The sequence below is a fragment of the Motacilla alba genome, chromosome 1A, assembly GCF_015832195.1.
Source record: "Motacilla alba alba isolate MOTALB_02 chromosome 1A, Motacilla_alba_V1.0_pri, whole genome shotgun sequence".
NCBI classification, from domain to species: domain Eukaryota; kingdom Metazoa; phylum Chordata; class Aves; order Passeriformes; family Motacillidae; genus Motacilla; species Motacilla alba.
Genome location: NC_052031.1, coordinates 24,409,138 through 24,423,331, shown reverse-complemented (window position 1 = coordinate 24,423,331; position 14,194 = coordinate 24,409,138). Strand labels below are relative to the sequence as shown.

Sequence of the window (14,194 nt, the reverse complement as noted above, 5' to 3'; positions counted from 1 at the left end):
GCAAATAGTATGTTGAATTGGACTATGTGAGAAAATGTAAAATATTTTAAAAGTAAAAGGGAGGTTGTAATGTGAAAGGAAAGCAAATACACCTTTGGTATACAAAAACATCTTGCTTTTGCAAAGAGCCCGATATATTCAGGCTTAACTGTTTATAATATCATGGCTCCAAGACTCTTCCTGGGAGAGATGTGCAGATTCACAGTGATTGCGCTGTCCCTGGCGCTTTGCTGAGCCATGGTCACGGGCTGTGCTGTGGCTGGAGCTCATATCCACACTCCTGCCCTAACACTTGGACCATAGCCAAGATACACCCCACAGCAAGATCCAGGTTTGTCAAGTAGAGGATTAGACATTAGGTGTTGGACAGGGCCACCAGGCAACTTCTTGGCTTGGCTGTAAATGTCACAGCCTCACTCTGCTCGGTACAAGTCAGTGTCATAAACTGCCTCAAGACCTGTGCATTCAGGTGGGCTCAATATAGATTTTCCTCTTACCGGAAAACTTTTTGTGGCTGTCATTGGTACTCTTCTCATCCTCTGAGTCACCATGTAGACTGTAGTCTACAGTGGTGTAGTCTACAGTGTAGTCTACAGTGTGTAGTCTACAGTGTAGTCTACAGTGTAGTCTACAGTGTACAGTGTAGTCTACAGTGGTGTAGTCTACAGTGTGTAGTCTACAGTGTAGTCTACAGTAGACCATTTGCCATGTAGTTTGAGCTGTGTTTCCTGAGACAAAGTATGGGAGAGCTGGGCACTTCAAACAAGGTGGAGTACCCAAGTACTGAGAGCATGTGAGCTGTCTGGCTGTATGGTTGATCTGTCTGCATTTGACTGAGAACTAAATACAGAATAATATTTCTTTAAAATACACGTACTGAAATGGAGTTTCAACAAAATACAAAGACAAACCTTGGGCTTTTAATAATGATGGAGAATTTCCATATCTGCACCCAAGCTATCTTTTAACCCTCACTTAGGTCTACCTGGAGCTGTTCTTTGTTCAGTTGTTTGCTTTCATTGCCTTGTGTCTGCTGCATCCTTTTGTTTCCTCATATCCTGAGGAAGAGGAAAGAAGCAGAGAATAAAAGTCTTTGCTAAGATAGAACACCTTTTTTATCCTCATTTATGTCTTACAAACCTTGACTTTTTCATTTCATGTTATCTGACACTGGGACACTGTGTGACACAGGCTTTTTATTTCTATCTTGCTCTCTTCTGTAGAACTTTTAATTAAAATTTCAATCGTATAGTACAACTAGCACATCCTGTCTCCAAGATGCTTTTCTCTGTTAGGGGCTTCTGAAGGGACAGTGGTAAAATGTACATTTTATAACTGTGAAAATATAAATGCACAATATTCTCACTAAATTTGTAACTGCTATTACTAAGCAGGCTAGATATAAAAAATAGCCAGCAGGACTAGGGAAATGATTGCCCCCCTGTACTCAACACTGGTGAGGCCACACCTCAAGTGTTGTGCCCAGTTTTGGGTCCCTCATTCCATGAAAGACATTGAGGGGCTAGAATGAGTCCAGAGAAGGGCAATAAAGCTGGTGAAGCACCTAGAGAGTGAGTCCTGTGAGGAACAGCTGAGGGAGCTGGGTTTGTTCATCCTGGAGAAAAGGAGGCTCAGGGGAGGCCTTACCTCTCTCTGCAAGTACCCGAAAGCAGGCTATAGCCAGGTGGGTTCAGCCTCTTCTCCCAGGCAGCCAGAGACAGGACAAGAGGAAATGGTCTCAAGCTGCACTAGGGGAGGTTCAGGTTGGACATCAGGAAGAATTTTTCCACTGAAAGGATGATCAAGCATTGGAAAAGGCTGCCCAAGTAGATGGTAGAGTCACCATCCTTGGAAGTGTTCAAGGAATGACTGAATCATAGCACTAAGTGCTATGGTCTGGTTGATGTGATGGTGTTTGGTCAATGGTTGGACTCAAGAATCGTTATTGTTGAGGTCTTTTCCAGCTTTAATGAATCTGTTATTCTAAGGACAGCACAAATGGGACAGTGATTATACTCATTACAAGCCTGTGCCTTCTCTCATAGTCAAAGCAAATTTTAGTATTGATTCAAGACACAATCCACAGTGCCTGGGCTCAATTCTGGTAGGTGGTTTGCTTTTGTTCTGAGAACCTGAATTTCCTTGGCCCATTATTGTCATTAAAACTCACTGAAAGGGTGCTCAGGTTACACATACATACTACAGGGAGGTATTAAGGAGGTGCTACTCTGACTCTCTCCTGCAGGAGCTGGAGATGATAAATGCTCTCAGGAATCCTAACAAGTGCTGGGAAATAATGTCTTTTTTGTTGCTTGTAGTCTAACATCTCACTGCTCAAGAAAGGAGATTTAAACTCCTCTCACTGCACTCCCAGGTGTAAACTTCAGCTGCTCACTGCACAGTTTGCTGACTACTGTGAATCCATTTTTTATAAGACTGCTGGTGTGCTCTGAAGGAATTAACCATAAACACCTGATGTAGCATGATGGCTTCCAACAGGAGCCAGGTCACCTTAAAGGCATTGCCTGAGCTGTGTGACACCATTGTTGATCTAAAGTCTTCAGATTTGCCCTTCTATCAAGTGGTTATCAGTGGTTATCGGAGGGGAATAAAGGCATTATGGTCTCCAGTTCCAGCACTACTAGAGACAACTGTTTTCCAGCTTGAAACACTAGCAGTCTAGGCTGAAGGCTGTTCTGCAGACTGCCAGAAGTTCTCAAGAGTTTTGTTGGCACCCAGGGACTAACTTAGATATAAGCCTGTCATAACTGTGACCTTCTCAGTTGATCATATCTCTGAACCTTTATCCAGGGTGAGCAGTACCCCTGCAGTGCATCTGGGAACTGGCAGCCTTTTCCTGGCTATTTATTCTGAGCTAGAAAATGTTTTACGCCAGAGGATTCACTCAGAGTAGCCTTAAAGGATGAAAGACTCTAGAGTTGTATAACTTTTTGGCAACTATCAGAATATAGGCATTCATCTGTGACTATTAGTCATCAAAACATTCAGCCTGCTGATCTCCAGGAACCAAAGCTCCAGATGTAGCTTGCCCAGATGTACATGTTGCCAGAAAGCCTACTGGCAGAAAATCCCAAGTGAAAAAACTGACATGGAAACAAACTAGCTGGTGCAATGAAAAAAAAGTCTGATCAAAAGGAGCAGGTATATTCTATACAAAGAGCAAGTGGATGAGAGATCTCAGATCTGCCTTTCATATTCAAGGAGTGACGCAAAACTGTGCACAGCAGACACACTTCCATCTGAAAGGGATGGATGGAGATTTCTGAAAGGAAAAAAAAGGAATGGGATAGCTTTTCATACCTTTTTTCAGTTCCTACCTCTAACTTAACTCCTTATTTCATGATGTGTATGCTCCCATTCAAATGGTACACATAATTGTCAATTCAGCTGTCTTAACAAAAGCAGGTGTTCTTACTTTCTGCTAGACAATGATTAATGATTCAACTAGATTTGGAAGCAGCTAGAATTCTGCCAGTTTCATTCCATTTGTGCTGAAACAGTCCAAAGAAAGCCATGAAATAAAGATGCTTAGAGATGAAAAACTGGAACAGTTTTTGTCATAATTTAGCTGGATTTTGGTCTGAACCTGAGTGTCTTTAGAGCAGCATCTTTATAGTTATAAAAATTCCTTTGTATATGTCTAATAAATATTCTTTGAAGGAGGCCACTGAAAATACAGATTTACTCCTCTAGGTTGCAGAGTTGTCTTAGCAAATACCAGTATTCAGCAGAGAGAGGTTAAAGCCAGCACTGTCCAGCTATTCAGCATATTGAGGAAAGCCTTTCTGTTGTAGAGTTCTCAAAAACCTTGGACTTCTCCGTGTATCAGTTTACTCCTTCCTGGCTGAGAGACTAAAAAAATTTACAGTTGAAACTGTGCTGGTGGATACTCCAAAATGAATTAAAAAAAGAAAAAACAAACATCATTGTCAATGACCTGTTGCATTATGGATTATTGAGAACTGAAACTCAAAGAAACATGTTGCTGATGGCAACTGGAACTAGGCTAAAATGTAGAGGGATTCCTCTTAGCAATAGCAAAATAGGATTCAGTCTGAATCCTCAGCTTGAATTGTAGGGACGCTGAATCCTGACTCTCTTGATAAGAAAAAATTCTTATTTAGAACACTAAGCCTTTGTAGACACAGGGAAAAGTAAAACAAAATTGGGAAGAATTAACAAAGAGGAATTATTCATTTATTTGTATCAACAAAAATTAAAGGCTCTATCTCTATTTCTTTGCAGTAAAAATTTTACTTAGTTTCACAGCCATCACAGCTACAGTACTGCCTTCAGCTATTGCCATTTTGTGGTCACTACTGTCATTCCAGCCAGCCCTTCTCCCTATTTCACCATCGGTATTACACCACCCCAACATCTGGGAATTCCTTCATTTACACAGACATGTCGCTGGCTGATAGGAATGCTCAGCCTTACCCCACTTGTTTCATGACACTTACAGAGAACTCACGGAGCCATGCTTCTCTCTTCAGCAGCTTCAGCTCAAGGTATTTCTTTCCCTCCAAAGTCACCTCCATATTTGCTCATCAAATCTTGAAGGACGTCTACAATTTGCAGGAGTCTTTAAAAAGTCCTTGCTCCGTTTCTGTTCTAATCTCTGTTCTAGTCTGCCTCCATTTCAGCATGAGCTTCCAGCAGGTATGCTGGTGATTCTGGATAGAAAGCTCATGCAAATAGAATCATAGAATCAGTTAGGCTGGAAACGACCTGAAGGATCACTGGGTCCAACCTCTGATCACACATCACCACATCAACCAGACCATAGCACTAAATGCCACATTCAGTCATTTCTTGGACACTTCTAGGGAGGGTGAATCTAGGATGCTCCCTGGGCATCCTTTTCCAATGCTTGACCATCCTTTTAGGGAAGAAAGTCCTCCTGATGTCCAACCTGAACCTCCCCCAGTGCAGCTTGAGGCCATTTCCTCTTGTCCTGTCTCTGGCTGCCTGGGATAAGAGGCTGAACCCACCTGGCTACAGCCTGCTTTCAGGTGGTTGTAGGGAGCAGTAAGGCCTCCCCTGAGCCTTCTCTTCTCCTGGCCAAACAACCCCAGGTCCTTCAACCATTCCTGTTTCTCGTAGTGCTCACTCTCTAGACCCTTCAGCAGCTCTGTTTCCCCTCTTTTCCAGCACTTCAATATCCTTCCTGTAATGAGGGGCTCAGAGCTGAAGGCACACTCAAGGTGTGACCTCACCCATGCCAAGTACAGGGGTAATAAAAGCACTCTGTTCTTCTCCCTGTTCAGTAACACTTCATAAGCTTCTCATAGCTTACATTTGTTTTAGTCTCCATTTATAAACACCAACTAGAAGCAAAAAGCCTTTATTTCTATAAAATGTGACTAAAAAAGTAACAGATAACCACTCTATTGCTCTGTGTTGAGTTCTGGGACTATTTTTCTAAATTCCAGACAGGTAAAGGCTATGGGATCAGACAAAAATGTATTAGATCCAGTTTATTCAGTATATGGTGCTACTTGCCATTGCTCCAAGAGTCACATCCAATGCAAATTTTAAATTGCTTCTCAAAACTAAGCTGTCCTACTGGGTTAACAAACACTGCTATTTATGAAAATCTGTTAAAAAATAACACTTCTGTCTTATTTGAATATAGAAACAGCACTTATCTGTCAACCAAGGATAGCCGGGTAGTTGAGGCCCAGATGAGCAGTCATGCTGATTGATTTTCATGGCACACACTATCAAATTTCATATGTATAAACACCAAATTATTTTCTGAGGCAGAACATAAGTCCCTTAGGACCTTTGCAGTCAGTGACTTAATTTTGCATAAAGAATGTAACAGGTGCAAATACTTGGCATAAGGCATGTCTGAATATTTCTAAAGCCAGTTCAATAATCTTGGAAAGGGGCATGAAATGGAATAGTTCTCACAAAAGGAGTTGTCTGTTTCCAGAACAAATATTGGTACACATGACAGAAGTAGAAACACTTTCATTTTGCCCTGCAGCATTGCCTATCCTAGGTCTCTTCAAAGGGCTGGTTCTCATGGTAAAGAAAGAAGATGCAGGAATTTTTTTTTTGCATCGCCAGATGTGAATTTAAACTTCGTGGTTCCCTAGTGTGTGGTATTTCTTGTGGAAATGAGCTGTATTTATCTAATTAAAGTTAGAATAATCTATTTTTCATTTCTTCTACTGGTAACTATTTTGCAGTTAAACACAACAAAATGCAGAAAAGCATAAGTGTAATTTAAAATGTTTGGCTGAAAAAATTTGTATAAGATACTCCTAATTCAATGGTTCTAATCCATGTAGTCACCACAGCTATTGCAAAACACTGGGTTTTGTTTCTAGTAGAAATACTACAGCCAGCCACAAAGTCCCATAGAGGTTATACAGGGTAAAAGTAATTCATTGGGTAATGAAATATCTCCTGACTAAATGGTAATCCAGCCTGTTTTAATTCTGTTTTAATCAAGTCTGGTCTCATATAATTTTCTGGGAGAATTTAGAAATTTGACACTATGTAAAACCTTTGCAAAAACAGGCCTAATTCATAGGAATCTTTGGTCATGGTGCTGTTACTGTTCTGTACTGAATTCTGAATGGAAGTTGAAGGTGGAAAGTGGGACCTACACAGACATCAGCTCTCCAGTGTGGATGCACTGCAGTTTGTGTCTCCAGGCAGCACAGAATAGCTTAGAAGATGAGAGGAGAACATAGAGCTCTTAAGGAAGTCAAAACTGAGGCCTGAATCTAAGATCAAACCCCTTGCTACTCCCACAGGGATCTGTAAAGCACCTGGGGCTGTCTCTGAGGGTCCCTGGAGAGCTGGTGGGAAGGAAGGGAGGCAGTGCTTGTGAGAGCTGTGTCTTGGGGTCAGAGCTGGGACACCCCAGCAACTTGTGTTCGCTGCACCTCCACAGCCACACTTGTTGACCAGTCCCAAGCAGGGGCTGAACGTCCTTACTGGAACCTAAAAATGGCATTGTCAGGCTGATTAACCTCCATAGTGAAATGTGGTATAATTTAGGATGTATTTTTCTGACTTCCATGACATCAGAACCCTTCTGATGTTGTATATAATTATAAAAATGTCTCTCTGACTTGTTGTTGCTGAAAATACATGGGCTGTTTTGTTTTCAAGAAAACAACATGTTCTTTCCCTCATGTTTGTCTATTTTTGGCAGGTTCTACCATGAAAACTGTGGTGATTATTATAGCTGAAAGCTCAAGTAAGACTTAAGATTATATCCTCTAGCCTGAAGTTTTAGAAAGGTATTAAGCTTTTACCTTTTCTCCCAGGATTACTACAGATTCTCTTTCTGTAGTACTCCAAGCAGATGAAATACACTACTTTTTAGTAACTGGTGCTGTCTAAGATCTTACTAGCAGTATCCACAGAGTAAACTATCACTGCGGAGGGAGATATGCAGCAGCAGAAAGGGAGTAGGCACTGAAATACACCATGCAGAAGCCTGAGTAATGGGCAAAAAATGGGAGTGTAACCCTATGACCATATTTAGTTTCCACATGTGAATCTTGGCTGGCTGAATCCTACCCCAAATGCCAGTGAGGCCTGAGAAGCTGGAAATCTTTTGCTCTGTGCATACAAGCAGAGTCATGACTCATGCAGAAGAGAAACAGTTTTCTTTTGCAAGAGGAACATTTTTCTTTATTGACCAGGGAGACACCCGAAAATAGCTTTGCTTTCTGAGCGATTCTGTCAATTCACAGCAGCGCTGTGGAAGTAAGAAAAATCAAGAAAAGCATTTACAGCTCCAGGAATTTGCTAATTAGACGTGGAAATCTATGTTTAAAGACAGCCATCCAAAATCACTATATAAGTCAAGTCATTGAAGACAGTGAATTAAACTGAGTGTAACTTGGACTGTTCAATAAATTTCAAATGTCAGGCAAAGAAATGAAATTAAAGACCAAATAATAATAATAATGCAAGCCATTTAAAATGTGCAATTTAACCTGAGTAGGGAGCTTGGTGTATAATCGCATTTGCACTGGGCTTTATTTCTGGTGTGGTACATTTTCAGCATTAAAAGTGATGCATTAAGGTTCTGCAGATGATAGAGCTCTCTCTATCACAGAAGGATTATATTTCTTGGAAAGGAAAGACGCTTCAGAGAATCCCAGATGATGGGAATTTGTTTCCACCGAAGCTGTTGGAATTTTCCGAGTTACTTCAATGGAAAGTGAAGTAAGCCAATGAAAATCCACCCCACGGCGAGAGAGAACATCATTAAAAGGTGTTAGCAATCAGACAGCAAAGCAAACAGGACTGATTTTAATGCTTTCTCTTTTTCTCTCCTGATTTGCTCCAGTGACCCTCTTCTTCTCACGTTTACGAATGACCCTGCCCTACACCAGAGGAAGATCATCTCCTCGTCTGTGCCCCTGAGCTCCCGAGCCCGGCGCGTTTCCCCGCGGCTCCCTCGCTGCCCTCCCGCTTCCCTCCCCGCCCGCAGCTATCCCTGAGTGCCGCAGAAACCGCCCGGGCAGCAAGGCGAAGCCCTGACAATACCCCTTCGGTTTTCCTTTAAATCCATGGCAACGCAGTGTTTTATTTTTGTGTCTAAGGAGGGGGAATTTCCACGCCGGCCGGGAGCGGCTCTGCCGAGCCGAGGCTGCCACCTCCCGGCTCCCCGGCCCGAGCCCGCCCTGGGAGCTCCGACGGGAATCACCCGGTCCTGCCGGAGCCCTTCCTTTATTTATCAAAACACCCCGCTGTACATCATCCAGCGGCGCTGCTCTGCTGGGCTCTCTCGACCTTCAGAGGTGGTAAGGAAGCATCTAAAATTATCCATCACTTTTCAATGTGTCTGGAATAAAAATGCTCCGGTGGCTACAGGAAAAATCCTGATGTGAGAAATCAGTTCTAAATGTGAGAAGTCAGTTCTAAATACGAGAAATCAAAAGAAACGGACAATAACATATCAGCTTAAGGAGAGAGCTTGGCAAAAGCACATTAGTGAAGTTACTTCCATTTATATTTCATCTGATAAAGTTTGTCAACCAGTTTGTGGGTAGAAACATACCCTCTGCTTTCATTTTAATAGGACTGTTGCAAAAAGTCATCTGTTACTGCAAGTGTAGAGCGGAAAGTAATTGAAAAACCCCCAACATAAGAAACACACGATGCAAGTCCCGAGGAGGGTCATGAAGGCAATCAGAGGGCTGGAGCACCTCTCCTATGAAGACAGGCCAAGAGTCACACTAACAGGTGTTCCACCATGAGAAGAGAAGGCTCCATGGAGAGCTTAGAGCAGCCTTCCTGTACATGAAGGGGGCCTACAAGAGAGCTGGAGAGGGACTTTTGACAAGGTCATGTAGTGACTGGACAAGGGGGAATGCTTTAAAACGAAAGAGGAAGGTTTACATTGGATATTAGGAAGAAATTCTTTACTGTGAGGGTGGTGAGACACTGGAACAGGTTGCCCAGAGAGGTTGTGGATATCCCATCCCTAGCAGTGTTCATTGGGTGAGGCTCTGAGCTACTTTGTCTAATGAAAGTTGTCCCTATCCATGGGAGGGCAGTTGGAACTATATTATCTTTTAGGTCTCTTCTGACTCAAGACAGTCTGTGATTCTATGGAAAGACTCCCTTGAGGACAGCAAAAATGAATAGAGCAGTGTGAACCGTGGATTGACTGAAATCAGTGGCAGGGTTTCCACACCAGGAAAGTGCAGCCAAAAACAAAACAGGGAAGGCACAAATTTACACACCTGTTAATCATTCACAGCAGAGAGATAAAGCTAGAGCAAGACTGAAAAAAGATTGGCTTTGTTGTTTGTTTTTTTTTCCTGCCTGTCTTTCCTGAAAATCTTTGTTGAGATTGAACCGAGCTAGAGGCTCCAGACATGCCAGGTAGTGCTGTAGCAAAGATAACGCATCAGGTGAACCCTTCAAGACTGTGCTGTGCTTCTGAGTCCATAGGGGGTTAACCCTGGCTGGATGCCAGGTACCCACCCAGCCTCTCTACCATTCCCCTCCTCTGCTACAGAGACAAAATACAACAAAAGCCTCATGGGTCAGGATAAGGACAGGGAGAGATCACTCATTACTGTCATGGGCAAAACAAACTCAGCTTGGGGAAATTAACTGAATTTCTTACCAGTCAAATCAGAGCAGGAATATAAGAAATAAAACTAATTTTTAAAATACATTCCTGCCACCCCTTCCTTTTCTTGGGCACAACTCAATTCCTGAATTCTCTGCCTCCTATCCCCAAGCAGCACAGGCAAATGGGGAATAAGAGCTGTGGTCAGGCCATCACATATTACACCTGCCACTCCTTCCTCCTCTGCTGAGAGTATTCTTCACAGTCTTCCCCTTCTCCAGCATGGGCTTCTCTCTCCACAGGGCCACAGGTCCTCCAGGAGCTTGCTACAGTGCAGAATCCCCGTGGGATCCTGTGGAGTAGGTAAAATACATTTCCCAGGGGAGATTTACCTGTAACTGCTATTTTTTGCAAGCATATGAGCTCCTTTAAGGAAACAGGAGTGCTCTGTGAAGCCCAGTCCTCTGCATCAGAAGCAATGGTGCTGCTGGTGGCACTCCCATGTTTGCTCTAGTTTTAGAGGAATAATGGGCAGGAAAACACCGAGCTGGAGTAGTTGTTGGTTAACATCTGGCCGTTTCCTTCTCCTTCCAATATCACAGAACAGCCCTAGGCCTCAATTCACCAGCTGGGTTCAATCAAGCAAGCAGATCCTCTGTTTTCAAAGCCACACTAGGCACCAGGAGCAGATTGGTGACTCTGGCACAATATCTATTAATAAATAAAAGCATCAGGCTTTGCATTTGAATAGGCCCTTTTCTTTGGCAGATCTCAAAATAATTTCTAAGGAAGGGCAGGCATTATTATCTCCATTATGGGGCTATGTTATATGACAAGCTCTCAGTTGGGGACTAGGCAAGATCTTGGCTCTCCAACAAGGAGCAGCTGCTCCCCCTGGTTAAATGCCACACGCCAGCAGTCCTGAAAGCTTTCAGGTTTTGGCCAAGCACACAGAGTGCCTCAGCCAGATGGGCAGGAGCAACTGCTGGAAGGCTGGTCCTGTTACCCAGTTGATGCTTGAGGTAACTAAAACTTCACAGAAGACTTGTCCAGAAATCTAGACAAGCAGTGCTAGTTTTTAACATGACTCACCTATTTAGGTTTCTTTCCTCCCCTATAATCAGTTTTGAAACGGTCCTCACTTTTCCTTAGTTTTCAAACTGACCTGCTGCCTGGAAGACATACACTTTTTTTTTATTTGAAAATGTTTTCTTCGGGAAAGTTTTAAACTTGTTTCCATTTTGTGGGTTTGCTACAGGCTTTTGAATGTTTCTATAATCCTTGAAAACATGGTATCCTTGCAGAAGGACTACCCTGCAGGCAGCCTGCTCCCCTTGCGTGCTTCCTATGTGAACACACATCATAGCTGATGCTTTAGCCCATGGGTCATGTTATATGTTAAACCAAGGACTTCTCACAGCCCTTTTTGATTCTTAGTTAAAATGTCAACTTGGCTTCTCTCCCAGTTCCCTTTGCAAAATACAAATAATGTGTATTTCCAGTTAATAGTTCATTAAATTACTTTGAGTCTTACACATTAACTTGGTCTTTTAGCTAGTGAGCCAGAGCAATGCAAGCTATGGTTTGCAGACCACAGCACAGGGTTATGTGTGCCTTTACATGAGCATCCCTCAGCAAAGAGAAGAGCTGCTTCCCAGCACAGAGGCGGTTCAGAAGTTACATGTGCACAACACAAACAAGCACTCACAACAAACACAGGCTCTGCTGTCGGATACTGGCATTTGTTGTCTCTGACAGCTGCTCTGAAACAGATGGGAAACAGCCACTCCAGTTCTGCTGAAACCCACATCCCAACAGCAGCATCACTGCAGACTCCCAGGCTGGTATCTCAACTGAAAGGCAGCGTGGCAAGTGAGTAAAGAAGCCAAATCCCCCCTCCCCAGGGCCAGTGTCATCTCTCCAGGAAAGAACTGAGGTACATTTGATGTGGAGAGGAAGAAGCAGAGAGAAGTAGGCTTTTAGATGGTGTACTTGGAAAGATATGACCACATTTGTTCTGAACACAGAGAATGTCTGGGTCCAGTGTTGACAATCTGGCAGTGACTGAATGCTGTCGAGTTCACTCAGATGTGATAAACAGAAGGGAAAAAAAAAGTAACAAGTCCTCACCAAAAGCAGTAGTGTCCAACCCATGAGTCAAGCCCTCTTAGTGAGGCATGACAGCATTAAAGATAAGATATAAAAGAGAGAGCAGAGGTACTGCTGACACTCAAGAACAGAAGAGAGGATGGTTAAGAGAGGATGCTGCTTGGTAGGAAGAAAATATAGCGCTATAGATCTCTGAAGACAGGGACACCAAGGAATCAAGGGTCATGGGATGTTGGAGGAAGGGAGGAACAAATAACATAATGAAAAGCTACAGCTATAAGGCATGCCTAACACCAGTCAACCATTACTGCCCTGGAAAAATGTAATAATCTGAAGCATTTCTATATTTATGATAGTAAAACCAGTGAAATCCAAATACAGTCTTACTAAAACAGTTGGATTCAGCTCCACCCAAGTCCAGTGACATTCTAAAAAAAAAATATTATTAAATTCTCAGCCCTTTAAATTAGGTGTTGGCAGTTATTTTTCCTCAAATTCTATCATTCTGGAACCCTGCACAGAGATAAGCTGTAAACTGATCACACATTAAAAAACCCACTTAAGAGGAGAGGTTTGGAACATAGAAGCCCACTTCTGTAAATTTTATGTATATCAGCAACCTGATACTCATAAAAAACCTTTCTGTTCTATAAATAAGTGTGCTTCCCTATATCCATCAAATTACTGATTGTCTCAAGAGTATCAAAGCCCAAAAAGAGAAAACTCGTATTATTCCCTTTTGTTCAAATTTGAGTATGTTATCAGACTTCCGAGACCCTTTTGATGTTCCAGTTCCACTGCATAACAGACATCTTGCAGTTTTGTTAAGTTCAAATCTGTGTCTGTTTTATGTTTTAATAGCTACAAAATGCAGCAGGATTCACCTTGAATTTTTATCTTACTCCAGTCCTCTAGGAGAAGCCATCCAAAATTGGGTATTAATTGATCATTGCCTGGATTGTACTGTTTTTACTCAGCATCTTCAAGCTTCTTTGGGGATAGCTACTATAAATTCCATGTCAGTCTCAGCAATGCTGTAGTACTGATGACCTGTTTGACCAGCAGTTACAGTGTAATACAAACATTGACTGTTGGTCTTGACCTTCACTAAAATTCAGATGATTTCTACATTTGAAAGATAGTCATCATTCACCTGTGGAATGATACACCAGCTCATAAATTCAAGGGGTTTGGTTTTCATTGGCTTTGGGGTTAGTCTAGGATCTATGCTTTTAAATGCCTTTGCTGTTTATAGGTTACATATTCTAGTCCACTCCCTTTAATGCCTTTTAGCCAGTGTGGGTCATGTCTAGACTTGAAAAACCTGCTTGCAAGAACAGCTGTAGTGGTGAAACATAGAAAAACTGACACATTCAGTTCAGCTAGTGTTGCTTTTCTGGAGTCCCAGGATTCACCTCGTCAGATAAAGATGTGAGTAAAGCTCTCCTCCTACATGAGCAATGCAAACCCCAGCAAGTTTTGATGGGCTGCTACAAACACCTGTCCCTAGGCAAGGGTCCTCTCATGGCTTTAGACGTCTGTTGTAGGATGGGCTGTCTACAGAGGGAGTCTATACATCATATGTTTTTTTCACTGACTACAGAAGGAGCCATGATGATGAGCTTGGAGCAGCCTGACTTTGCAATGGCCATCAGCAGGGGAGTGGATCCATCCACACTGGATCCAGAGATGTTCTTTAGTACAGTGGGAGCATAATACTGCTCCCAATATGAGTAAATAGCTTAGTCAAATGGACTACTTTTTCCCCCTTTCATAATGGTGGAGAATCATCCTGAAATAATTTCTGAAAATGGAAACCTAAAATAAATATTCTCCACTGGGGAGCAGTGCTGACTTCCTTCCCTAATATGTGATTAAACCATCGGGGTGCAGAGAAATATTAACATGCAGACAGACAGAGATGTGCTGCATGCAGAAGAACAAACCACAGCATTGGCTCATCTTTGTGTGACACAGACAGGAACATGCTGCACATAGAAGAAG

General features: G+C 42.5%; 1 protein-coding gene across 1 annotated transcript in view; it reads left to right on the top strand.

The window, feature by feature from the left end:
- The window catches only part of MET (MET proto-oncogene, receptor tyrosine kinase), a 160,760-nt gene that overhangs the window by 19,702 nt on the left and 126,864 nt on the right, over positions 1–14,194 (top strand). The gene's annotated exons all lie outside the window — the stretch shown is intronic.